The sequence below is a fragment of the Macaca fascicularis genome, chromosome 17 (assembly GCF_037993035.2).
Source record: "Macaca fascicularis isolate 582-1 chromosome 17, T2T-MFA8v1.1".
Classification (NCBI taxonomy): domain Eukaryota; kingdom Metazoa; phylum Chordata; class Mammalia; order Primates; family Cercopithecidae; genus Macaca; species Macaca fascicularis.
This window is the reverse complement of record NC_088391.1, coordinates 81003292-81015391: the sequence shown is the minus strand read 5'-3', so window position 1 is coordinate 81015391 and position 12100 is coordinate 81003292.

Genomic DNA, 12100 nt, shown 5'->3' with positions numbered 1-12100 from the left:
AATAGATGGGATTACAGGTGTGTGCCACCATGCCTTGTTAATTTTTGTATTTTTAGTCAAGACGGGGTTTCACACTGTTGGCCAAGCTGGTCCCGAGTTCCTGGCCTAGTGATCTGCCACCTCGCCTCCCAAAGTGCTGGGATTACAGGCGTGAGCCACCGCGCCCGGCTGTTTTAACATCTTATGTAAAATAGGGAATTAAATTTCTCCATGAAATTACATTTGTTAATCAGTTAATCTTTAGGAAGATTACAGGGGATTATCAGGGAGGTCCCAATGTAATCCTGTGTTCCCTTAAGTGTAGAAGACAAAGGCAGAAAATGGCAACAGAGAGATTTAACAGAAGCACAACAGAGGAGAGATTAAAAGTGTGAGAGGGACTCATCTCATCCTTACTGGTTCGGAAGATAAAATACTGGAGATGGGAGCCAAAGAACGCAGGGAGGCTCCAAAGGCTGGGAATGACCTCAGATTACACCTTATAGGAAACTGACTTCTACAACCAGAAGAGTGTGAAATGAAACTAATGTTGGCCTGAGGCTGTCTCATTACTTTGAGTTTCTACGGAGGAACTGCAACCTCAGTTTGTAAACAAACCGCAACCTAACTTGAGTACCTCTTGTAGCAAGAATCTCAGCCAATCACAGGAGCCAAGCTTCAGCCAATCACAAACTGCCAACTGCTCACACCCTGCCCACTAAGGGAAATGTCAAGTTGTAACCAATCAAGCTATAATTTTAGGTGACTTTTTAATCTTCTCTTTATACTCACTGTCCACCCACAGCGCTGAGTAGAGCTCTCTGTACCACTCCTAGTTCTGAGTGCTGACCAATTTATGAATCATTCTTGGCTAAAATAAACTCTGTGAATTTAATTTATTTACAGTTTTTATTTTAACAACAGGGAACTCAGCTTACATCCTATAACTCAATTCTGTAATTAGAGGGAATTGAATTCTTTCAACCACTTGAATGAGCAACGAAATACATTTTCTCCAATAGCTCCCAGGGAGGAATACAGCCTTGCTCTTGGTTTTAGCACTGTGAGACCCATGTGAGATTTCTAACCTATAAGAACTATGAAATAATAAACTTGCTATTTTTAAGTAATTTGATACAATAGGAACAAAAACTAATATAACATCAGCACACATGAAATGCAATAGAATTTTTAAATGGTACCCTTTTTGCTTCACTTTTGAATGCAGTATGAATATGATCGATATCAGATACCAAAGTAAGTATAACAATTATACTCATGTAGAATTTACAACTAACATTAATAAAAATTAATTTCATAATTCTTAGAATTCTCAGATAGATCAAGAGCATAAAAAGTAAGGCAGAGGGCAGAGAATAAAATTCAGAAAAGTTCAGGACTATTTCTTAGGAGAAACCTCTGCCATAATCCTAATTCCTCCTTCATGGCGGGAAAGTAGTGCTTACAGTGAGGCGGCCTTCAAACAATTGCAGAGAATACTTCATATATGATGCTTGTATTTGTAGAGAGCATGGGCTAGTTTTGCACGCAAAGCTGGAAAAACATTGGACAGAAAATAATTGGCCAGGTGCTTCAGCAGTAGAAAAGAGAAGGAGAGCTTAAAAGCACAGTCTCTTCAAGCTTGATCTAAGATAAGTAAATCCCCAAAACATGTATGGAACTTGTAGTGAAAATATTTACTTAGGGTCATTTAAAAAGGATCTTGTATCAAACAGGCTGTACTGGTGGTAAGGTGATTTCCAAAATGAAAGTTCTCATGGGGTAGACACTGCCGAAGCAGATCTTAGGGAATGTTATAAAGGAAAATATGATTTGCCTATGTTATGGTATAGTGTTGACAAGTCTCAAAGATATCAGTATTACCAAAAGTGAAAAAAAAAAAAAAAATTAAAAGACGAAAACAAAAACTATACACACACACACACACACACACACACACACACACACACACACACACACGGTTTCCCACTAAAGGAAACAAGAGTTTAAACTGTCTTTGAGACCTAGAAACAGTGAAGAGACTCACCCATTTAATAAGTGTCCAGTCCCCTAAAGCCTTTCTTTTCACTCTGTAGGGAAGAATTGTTTCAAGTAGGAAATTGAGATTGAGAGAAACTAGGAGAGAAAGCCAAACAAACCAAAAACCTTTTCCAGATAAAAGGTGGTCACCACTAATCAGCTTAGCAAAAGGAATAGACTTATCTGGAAGTAAAGATTGAAGCATGCAGCATGGAGGTTTTAATTTGTATACTGAGACTGTGCTACAACATAAAGATCTTTCAGCAATGTATATTGTCTAAGATTAATGGAAAATTAATGGAACTTGCCCTGGAAAAACTACTATGGGGTAGGGGAGGAGAAAGAGGGGAAATTTACTAAAATTAAATTTAAAGTATGACAAGAAAAGATTAATTTGCATTATGATTAAATCAAAAGATATGCTTCTTCATGCAAGATGTAATTAAGTAAAATATATTTTAATAAGTAAGAAAAAATGAAAACCTAAAAAAATGAAATTCCTTGTGGAGTATTGTTACCCAAGTGCCTATCCCTCTCATTCCACAGGGCTAACTATTACCATGGGTTTGCTTTTACTTTTTTTCTCCGTTTTTAATATTATGCATATGTGTGATATGGATTGGCTGTGTCCCTACCCTCTTGAATTGCAGTTCCCATAATCCCCACATGTCATGGAAAGGACACAGTGGGAGGTAATTTAATCATGAGGGTGCCTACCCCTATGCTGCTGTTCTTGTGATAGTGAATGAGTTTTCACAAGATCTGATGGTTTTATAAGCAGCTTTTTCCCCATTGCTAGGGATTTCTCCTGCTGTCATGTGAAGAAGGACATGTTTGCTTCCACTTCTGCCCTGATTGTAAGCTTCCTGAAGCATCCCCAGCTGTGTGGAACTGTAGCAGTTCAGTCAGGGTGGTGGGAAAAAGTTGTAAGAAGAAGATAGGGAAAGAAGCAAACCTTCTTGGAAGGCTGGAAGGTTTTGCAAAACCTTCAGAACGAGATTATGGTTGAAGGCAGTCAAATTTTCTTATCTGGAGCCTGAGAGCAAAGGGCAGATAAGAAGGTAATGTAAAGGAACTTATCTAGATAAATTTGTTTACTCCTGTCTCCAGAAACCAACCTTTGATCATTCGTGTGCAGGACTGCCCTCTATTCAGGGGTTTGATAATGTTAATTACCTACAAATTGTGTTTGCTCCAAGCCTTTGTCGTTAAATCTGTACTAAAATAAATATGAGTGTCTCTGGCATATGGGAGCTGCACTGTCTCAGTGGCTGCTGTACTGTCTCATTGGAGGTGCTGTGCCATGCGGTCCCCTAGCTGCACTGTTAGGCAAAATACCTGTGTCAGCATACTTCTTTCATCTGTCACTCAGCCCAGGGTCTGTGGGACAGACTCAGCATGGAACTGTGAGTTCACTAAACCTCTTTCCTTTTATAAATTACTCAGTTTTGGGTGTGTTCCTATAGCAGTGTGAGAATGAACTAATACAGTAAATTGATACCACAGAGAGTGGGGTACTGCTATAAAGAAACCCAAAAATGTGGAAGCATTTTTGAAACTGGGTAACAGGGAGAGGTTGAAACAGTTTAGAAGGCTCAGAAGAAGACAGGAAGATATGGGAAAGTTTGGAACTTCCTAGAGACTTGTCGAAAGGCTTTCACCAAAATGTTGATAGTTATATGGACAATGAAGTTAAAGCTGAGGTAGTCTCAGATGGAGACAAGGAACTTGTTAGGAACTGGAGGAAAGGTCACTCTTGCTATGCTTTAGCAAAGAGACTGGTGACATTTTGTCCCTGCCCTAGAGATCTGTGGAACTTTGAACTTGAGAGAGATAATTCACGGTATGTGGCAGAAGAAATTTCTAAGCAGCAAAGTGTTCAAGAAGTAAATTGGGTGCTCTTAAAAGCATTTAGTTCTATGCATTCACAAAGATATGGCTTGGAATTGTAATTTATGTTTAAAAGGAAAACAGACCAGAAACTTTGGAGTCTGGAAAATTTGCAGCCTGATGATGAGATAGAAAAAAAAAAAACCCAGCAGAAATTTCTGAGCAGACATTCAAGCTGGCTGCAGAAATTTGCATAAGTAATGAAGAGCCAAATGTTAATCACCAAGACAATGACAAAATGTCCCCATGGCATGTCAGAGGTCTTCATGGCAGTGTTTCCTATCACAGGTCAAGAGGACTGTGAGGGAAAAATGCTTTTGTGGGCTGGGCCCAGGGTCTTGGTGCTTTGTGCAGTCATGGGACTTGGTGCCCTGCTTTCCAGTTGTGGCTAAAAGGGACCAATATACAGCTCAGGCTGTTTCTTCAGAGGGTGCAAGCCCCAAGCCTTGGTAGCCTACACATGGTTTGGAGCCTGTGGGTGCACAGAAGCCTAGATTTCAGATGTATGAAAATGCCTGAATGCCCAGGCAGAAGTTTGCTGCAGGAGCAGAGCCCTCATAGAGAACCTCTGCTAGGGCAGTGTGGAAGGGAAATGTGAGATTGCAGCTCCCACACAGAGTCCCTACTGGGGCACTGCCTAGTGGAGCTATGAGAAGAGAGCCACTGACCTCCAGACCCCAGAATAGTAGATCTACTGACAGCTTACACCGTGCACCTGGAAAAGCTGCAGACAATGCCAGCCCATGAAAGCAGCTGAGAGGAGCCTGTACCCTGCAAAGCCACAGGGGCACAGCTGTCCAAGGCTGTGGGAGCTTACTTCTTACATAAGTGTGACCTGGGTGTAAGACATGAAGACTGCTCTACAGGAGTTTGGGTTTGTATGGGTCTTATAGCCCCTTTGTTTTGGCCAATTTCTCCCATTTGGAATGGGTATGTTTACCCAATGCCTGTACTCCCATTGTATCTATAAAGTAACTAAGTTGCTTTTGATTTTACAGTCTCATGGGCAGAAGGGACTTATCTTGTCTGTGAGGAGATTTTGGACTTGGACTTTTGGGTTAATGCTGGAATGAGCTAACACTTTGGGGGACTGTTGGAAAGGCATGATTGGGTTTTGAAATGTGAGTGCATGAGATTTGGCAGGGGCCAGGGGATGAACAATATGGTTTGGCTGTGTCCCTACCCAAATTCCATTTTTAGTTGTAGTTCCCATAATGCCTGTATGTTTTGGGAGGGATCTTGTGGGAGGTAATTGCATCATGGGGCATTTTCTTCCATGGTGACTTTCTTATGATAGTGAGTGAGTTCTCACAAGATCTGATGGTTTTATAGGGGCTTTTTCCCCTTTGCTTGGTACTTTTATCTCCTACCATTATGTGAAGAATGATGTGTTTGCTTCCCCATGCACCATCATTGTAAGTTTCCTGAGGCTTCCCCAGCCATGAGGAACTGTTAGTCAATTAAACCTCTTTCCTTTCTAAATTACCCAGTCTTGGGTATGTCCTTATAACACCATGAGAATGGAATATTCTATATATAATGTGTATTCTACTAAAAAGTCATTCTTATATTTTGCATATTCTTAAGATTTATGTAAGTTAACAAAACATAACTCATTTTATTATGATTTCTATATTTGTCTCTTCTTGACTACAAATTTATTTTTGACAATCATCAATCTTGGTCCCTGAACCTGTAATTCATTTACTTTATTTTATTTTATTTTTATTTATTTATTTATTTTTAGATGGTGTCTCGCTCTGTTGCCAGGCTGGAGTGCAGTGGCACGACCTTGGCTCACTGCAGCCTCTGCCTCCCAGGTTCAAACAGTTCTTCTGCCTCAGCCTCCTGAGTAGCTGGGTCTGTGGGCACCTGCCACCATGCTCAGCTAATTTTTTTTGTATTTTATTAGAGACGGGGTTTCACCATGTTGGCCAGGATGATCTCAATCTCCTGACCTCATGATGCACCTGCTTTGGCCTCCCAAAGGGCTGGGATTACAGGCATGAGCCACTGCGCCCGGCCCATCTACCTTTACTTTCAAAAATATATATATAGTATTTTCTTGCTTAATTGCACCATACTAAATATAGTCATTCTTTTTTTAGTAGAAGTTTGGATGACATCTTTTTTCTTTCTAATGTTACAAACAAGGCAGTCATGAATATTTATATACACATCTCTTGTTGAAAATGTTAAGTTTTATTTAGAATGCCTGACATATGTTCATTCATTTTCCTTATTAAAAATATTAACACATTTTGTTTTAAATTTAATTATTCTATAAAAAATGTAATTAGACCAGTTTTACACTATTATATATATATTTTAAATGTATCAGTTTCAGAACACATGATTTTTTGTTCTCATAGTGGTCTTTTCTTCTCTGTGTCATTTATTTCTAAAAATAAATTTCTTTTGTGTACTTTTTATTGTTTAGACTATATTGTTCTGCTTTTATTTACTTAGAAATTATCATTATACATAAAGTTTTTAATTTTATCATTGTTACATGTGTAAAACATACATTTAAGATTAACTGTTCTTGTCAAACAAGAGGAGTATCTTTTTATTTTCTCCTCAACAGTATAAGGATATCTTTAGGTTTTTGCAATTTCCAAATATCTTTCAATACAATTTGAAGTATTAGATAAATATCATGTTTACTAAATGTTAGACACTCTATATCTTCTTTCCTAAGACAAGTGATTTAAAGTGTACTTTGTCATTATGTTTTCACTTTATCATTTGTTTGGATGTATTTATCTATTGGTTGCAACTTACTTAACACTGTATGTGTGTGCAACAGGAAGAAGAAATGAAAGTGATCAAGAGCAGTACAATACCCGACTTTCTGTTTATTTGAAAATGCCTTGTGTTTGATTTTCTACGTGGGTGACTCTTCCCCTGAGCATAACATTCTTACTGTAGAATTCTTTAAGTATTAAAAAGATGCTATCACATTGCTGTCTGACATTTAATGTGAGTGAGTCTAGCCTGATTTTATTTCTTGGCAAATAAAGGAAATACAGGTCAATGCTAATAAAATACTGTAGTTAATTTAAATTTTTTTTCTGATATTTATTTAGATGTTATACATTATTTGTTAAACTAGATTAACTGGCTTTTCTTTCTTCCAAAAAATACATTAATATAATGCTCAAATATCATTACTTACTTTTTTCCTTTTTTATTGTTTGGTCTGAATACATATGCAAAGTTCAGTAAAATAGCATTTTACTGCCAAAGAAAAATAAAAAGCACTAGATGCAAACAACATTATTTTCCTCTTCATATATATAACCAAACTTCTATTAAGAAAAATTTTATTCAATTATATTTAGGTTATTTCTTCTACTCTGAGAATTAAGTTTTTACGGCATGTATTCTTCAAATCAATAAAAATTATAATATACAGATTGTTTGATTTTTTTACATATGTATTATTATATATATATTATTTTCTTTTATTATTTTTTCTGTTCTTCTTAAACTATCTTGTGAAGATTTGCCTTTTTTAAACACTATTTTACTCTTCTAAAATTTCACATTTATAGCTGGGCATGGTGGCTCACACCTGTAATCCCAGCACTTTGGGAGGCTGAGGCAGGTGGATCACTTGGTCGGGAGATCAAGACCATCCTGACTCACATGGTGAAACCCCTTGTCTACTAAAAATACAAAAAATTAGCTGAGTGCGGTGTCTACTAAAAATACAAAAAAAGTAGTCCCAGCTACTTGGGAGGCTGAGGCAGGAGAATAGCATGAACCCAGGAGGTGGAACTTTCAGTGAGCCAAGATTGCACCACTGCACTCCAGACTGGGCAAAAGAGCCGGACTCCATCTCAAAAAAAAAAAAAAAAATTTACATTTATTTTCAACTTCACTCAATGACTATTTTGACCTATTTAATTTTCAATTCTACTTCTATTGTTCCTTTGATTGGACAATATGTTATTGTTTTTACATTTATTATCATGCCTCTGTAAAATAAATATCAAAATACTTATTAATCAGCTGTTTGTTTGTAATTTACCTTCTTGTATTTTTAAAATAATTCTTGTAGATGTACTGATCCTATTACAATAAGACATTTGTCACCTCCCTATGAGTATACCAAGACATTTTTTCCTAATATTTTTATATAATTTTATAGTAAATTGTGTGATTATAGCATGATCTCATTTTCATTATTGTGACAGTCATCCTTTTCTGGAGACTTAGTTCATCTCCCTTTGTCTGTTTTATCTATTTTTTCTGTTTATTCATTGATACTATTATTTGTAATAATCAAAGGCAATATTGACCAAGAGATAAAATCTTTGAATTGTTCTTGATAATGCTCACATTAATTTTATTCTAGTAACTTTATTTGTCAGAAGGGGAGCAAGGGGAGGAGTTTGCTGTGAAAACTTGTGTTAACCTTCATCATTCAACCTCACAGTTTAAATATCTATACACTAATTTAGCGAATATTTTCAGAGGATTTCTCTTCTGATGACTTAGACACATGGAATACTAAATGCTGGACCACTTGGTAAAATAAACTTCTTATGTTACAGTGCTCAGTTAGTATCAAATGTATCTTGTTTCCAGTAATATTGATGCTAGGAAAGGTAATATTTTACATAGTTATTAAAAAAAAAAAGATGTTTTTGTGGATTGGTGACTATAGGAGTAGATCACTAACAACTTTTCAACTGCCCTCTAGCTAATTTAGAAGCTCCTTGAATTAAAAATTAGATAAATGCCTACTTATTTGTTGAGTAAAGATAACATGATTCATGGCTTATTCTGTTCAGGCTGCTGTAGCAAAATATTATAAAACAGGTGGATTACAAATAACAGAAATTTATTTCTTATAGCTGTGAAGGCTGGCAAGTCTATGATCAAGGTGCTGGCAGATTCAATGTTTGAGAGTATGATGAGCTTTCTGGCTCACTGACAGCCATCATCTCGCTGTTTCACCACTGGTAGTATCAACAAAAACAGGCGAACTCTGTAAAATATTTGAAGAGGTTTATTCTGAGCCAAACATGAGTGACTAATGGCTCACGAAACAGCCCTAGAAAATCCTGAGAACATGTGCCCAGGGTGGTAGGGTTACGGCATGGTTTTATACATTTTAGGGAGATACAAGACATCAAACAATACATTTAAGATGTACATTGGTTCTGTCAAGAAAGGTGGGATAACTGTAAGCAGGAGCTTCCAAGTCATAGGTAGATTCAAAGATTTTCTGATTGGCAATTGGCAATTGATTGAAAGAGATTTTATCTGAAGATCAAGAATCAAATAGAAGGGAGTGTCTGGAATTAAGACAAAGGCTCATGGAGACCAAGGTTCTTATTACGTAGATGAAGCTTCTAGGTAGCAGGCTTCAGAGAGAATAGATTGTAAATGTAAATGTTTCTTATCAGACTTAAAATGGTGCCAGACTCTTAGGTAATTCTCTCCTGGGTTTGAACAAAGACCTGAAAAGGGCAGGTCATTTTCTACATAATGTAGATTTTCCCAAGATACAGCTTTGCAGGGCCATTTCAAAGTATGTCAAAAATATGCATATATTGGGTTAAAATACTTAAGTTTCTTTCAGGGCCTGCTATTTGTCATGTTGGTATCTTATTGCTACAAATAATCTACTTTGTTAGTCTTAAGGTCTCTGTTTTCGTGTTAATACTAGTCAACTGTGCCTGAAATCTAAAGAGAGGGAAGTATAATGAGGTGTGTCCAAATACTCATTCCCATTATTATCTGAACTAGTGTTTCAAGTTTACTTTAGAATGTCCTTCAAGAAAAAGTGTCCATTCAGGTGACTGAGGAACTTAGAATTTTGTTTTTTTGTTTACAGTGGAAGGGTGAGGAAGCTCTCTCAATCCTCTTTTATAAGGGCTCCGCAATTATAATGTAATCCCCTCCCAAAGGCCCCACCTTCTAATACCATACCTTGAGGGTTACAACTTCAACATATGAATTTGGGGTTGGGTTTGTGGTTAAGGGGCACAAATCTTCAGACTATAGCAGCTCAGGACAAAACAAAGGAGATGTAAAAGTTTTCCAGGACTGTAACACAACAGTGCTACAGAGGACAAGTCATACACTGGTTAACAGTTTTGCTAATTGTTTCATTTTCATGTCCATTATGTGTCTTGCAGCCAGATTTCATTAATAGTTTGCAGTTTTGTCTTTTTTTTTTTTTTTTTTCTTGAGACGGAATCTTGCTCTGTCACCCAGGTTGGAGTGCAGTGGTGTAATCTGGACCCACCGCAACTTCTGTCTCCCGGTTACATGCAATTCTCCTGCCTCAGCCTCCAGAGTAGGTGCGACTACAGGCGTGTGCGACCATGCATGGCTATTTTTTTTTCTTTTTTGTATTTTTAGTAGAGATGGGATTTCACCATGTTAGCCAGGATGGTCTCGATCTCCGGACCTTGTGATTCGCCCACCTCGTCCTTCCAAAGTGCGGGGATTACGGGTGTGAGTCATCGCACCTGGCCTGGAGTTATTTTTTTAATATTGTGTATTGTATATTTTTTTCTGTTTTCATAGATTTATTTAGGAGAATGTATGACATGACGAAACAGTGAGATAGTAATTGGTAGAGCTTAGTAGAGGCAACCTTAAATAGCAATCTCATTCTTTCTAGTTTTTCAAAGAAGAAAAAGTACAAATGAAATATTTGATTGCACTAATCAAAACACATAGGAAAAATTCTGAGCAAAAGTGTCTCTGAAAAATTAGAGAACATTTAAATTTATTTCCCAGGTGAAAGAATAAGTTCGATAGTACAAGAATAGTAATTGGTATTTGTTTACACAGACACACACGTCAGAAGCGTGTGAACAAGAACAACTCCATCTTAAATAGGAGCTGCGTAAAATGAGGCTGAAACACTGGGCTGCATTCCCAGATGGCTAAGGCATTCTAAGTCATAGGATGAGACGGGAGGTCAACACAAAATACAGGTCACAAAAGCCTTGCTGATAAAACAGGTTGCAGGAAAGGAGCTTGCCAAAACCCACGAAAAACAAAATGGTGAGGAAAGTGACCTCTGGTCGTCCTCACTGCTACACTCCCTTCAGTACTGTGACAGTTTACAAATGTCATGGCAACATCAGGAAGTTACTCTATATGGTCTAAAAAGGGGAGGGGTAAATAATCCACCCCTTGTTTAGCATATCATCAAGAAATTACCACAAAAATGGGCAACCGACAGCCGACAGCCCTCGGGGCTGCTCTGACTATGGAGTAGCTATTCTTTGATTCCTTTACTTTCTTAAGAAACTAGTTATCACTTTGCACTGTGGACTAGCCCTGAATTCTTTCTTGAGCGAGATCCAAGAGCCCTCTCTTGGGGTCTGGATCAGGATCCTTTCCTGTAACACATAAAGCACCATCATCACCCACAAAGCATTGCTTCTTTATAAAGATACACTTCCAGGTGTATACCTTGGTGTGGATATTTTTATATTTGGGTGGTCTGCTGTAGTAAGGTAATAATAATTAAGAAGTTCCAAAACAAAGAGATGATAAGGACTCAAGGTGACAGATAGCGAAAATGCCTGACTTGGACATAACATGTTCTATGCATGTAGAGAGCTCTTACATGTACCCCAGAAATATGTAAAACATTATGCATCAATAACAGAAAAAAATGTAAAATAAAATAATTTTTGAAAAGCAGTTACATACAAAATAAGACCCTATTGATTTTTATTGTTGTTGTTTTACGAATTAGACAAGCAAAGACCATCATTGGCTTATAGTAACACAACTAACTAGCGATAAATTAGAAAAAAAAATCTATTTTTTTGTCACAGATATCAAGTTGTTTATTCAACAACTACAATGTAAGAGGACCATAATTACCAAACATTTCTGGATTTGTGACAACCGTATGGCCCTAATTTGACATGCAGACATTTTAGTAAACTCCTGTTTTTAAAATCTAGTAAATGTATTTAATATGACAGTGTTATTAAATGAATACTTACAATCAACTGGATCTTAGAATCACAGAAAATTTCATTTGCTCAATGAACTATCAATAGAAACTAAAGTTAGGTAAGTAATTATTCTTCATTATAAGAAAGTTTTGGTCTACTTGAAAATATATATGCATGTATTATATTTAGATTCTTTATAGATATGTTTGATATATGTGTATATATACATATATGTATTTTTATAT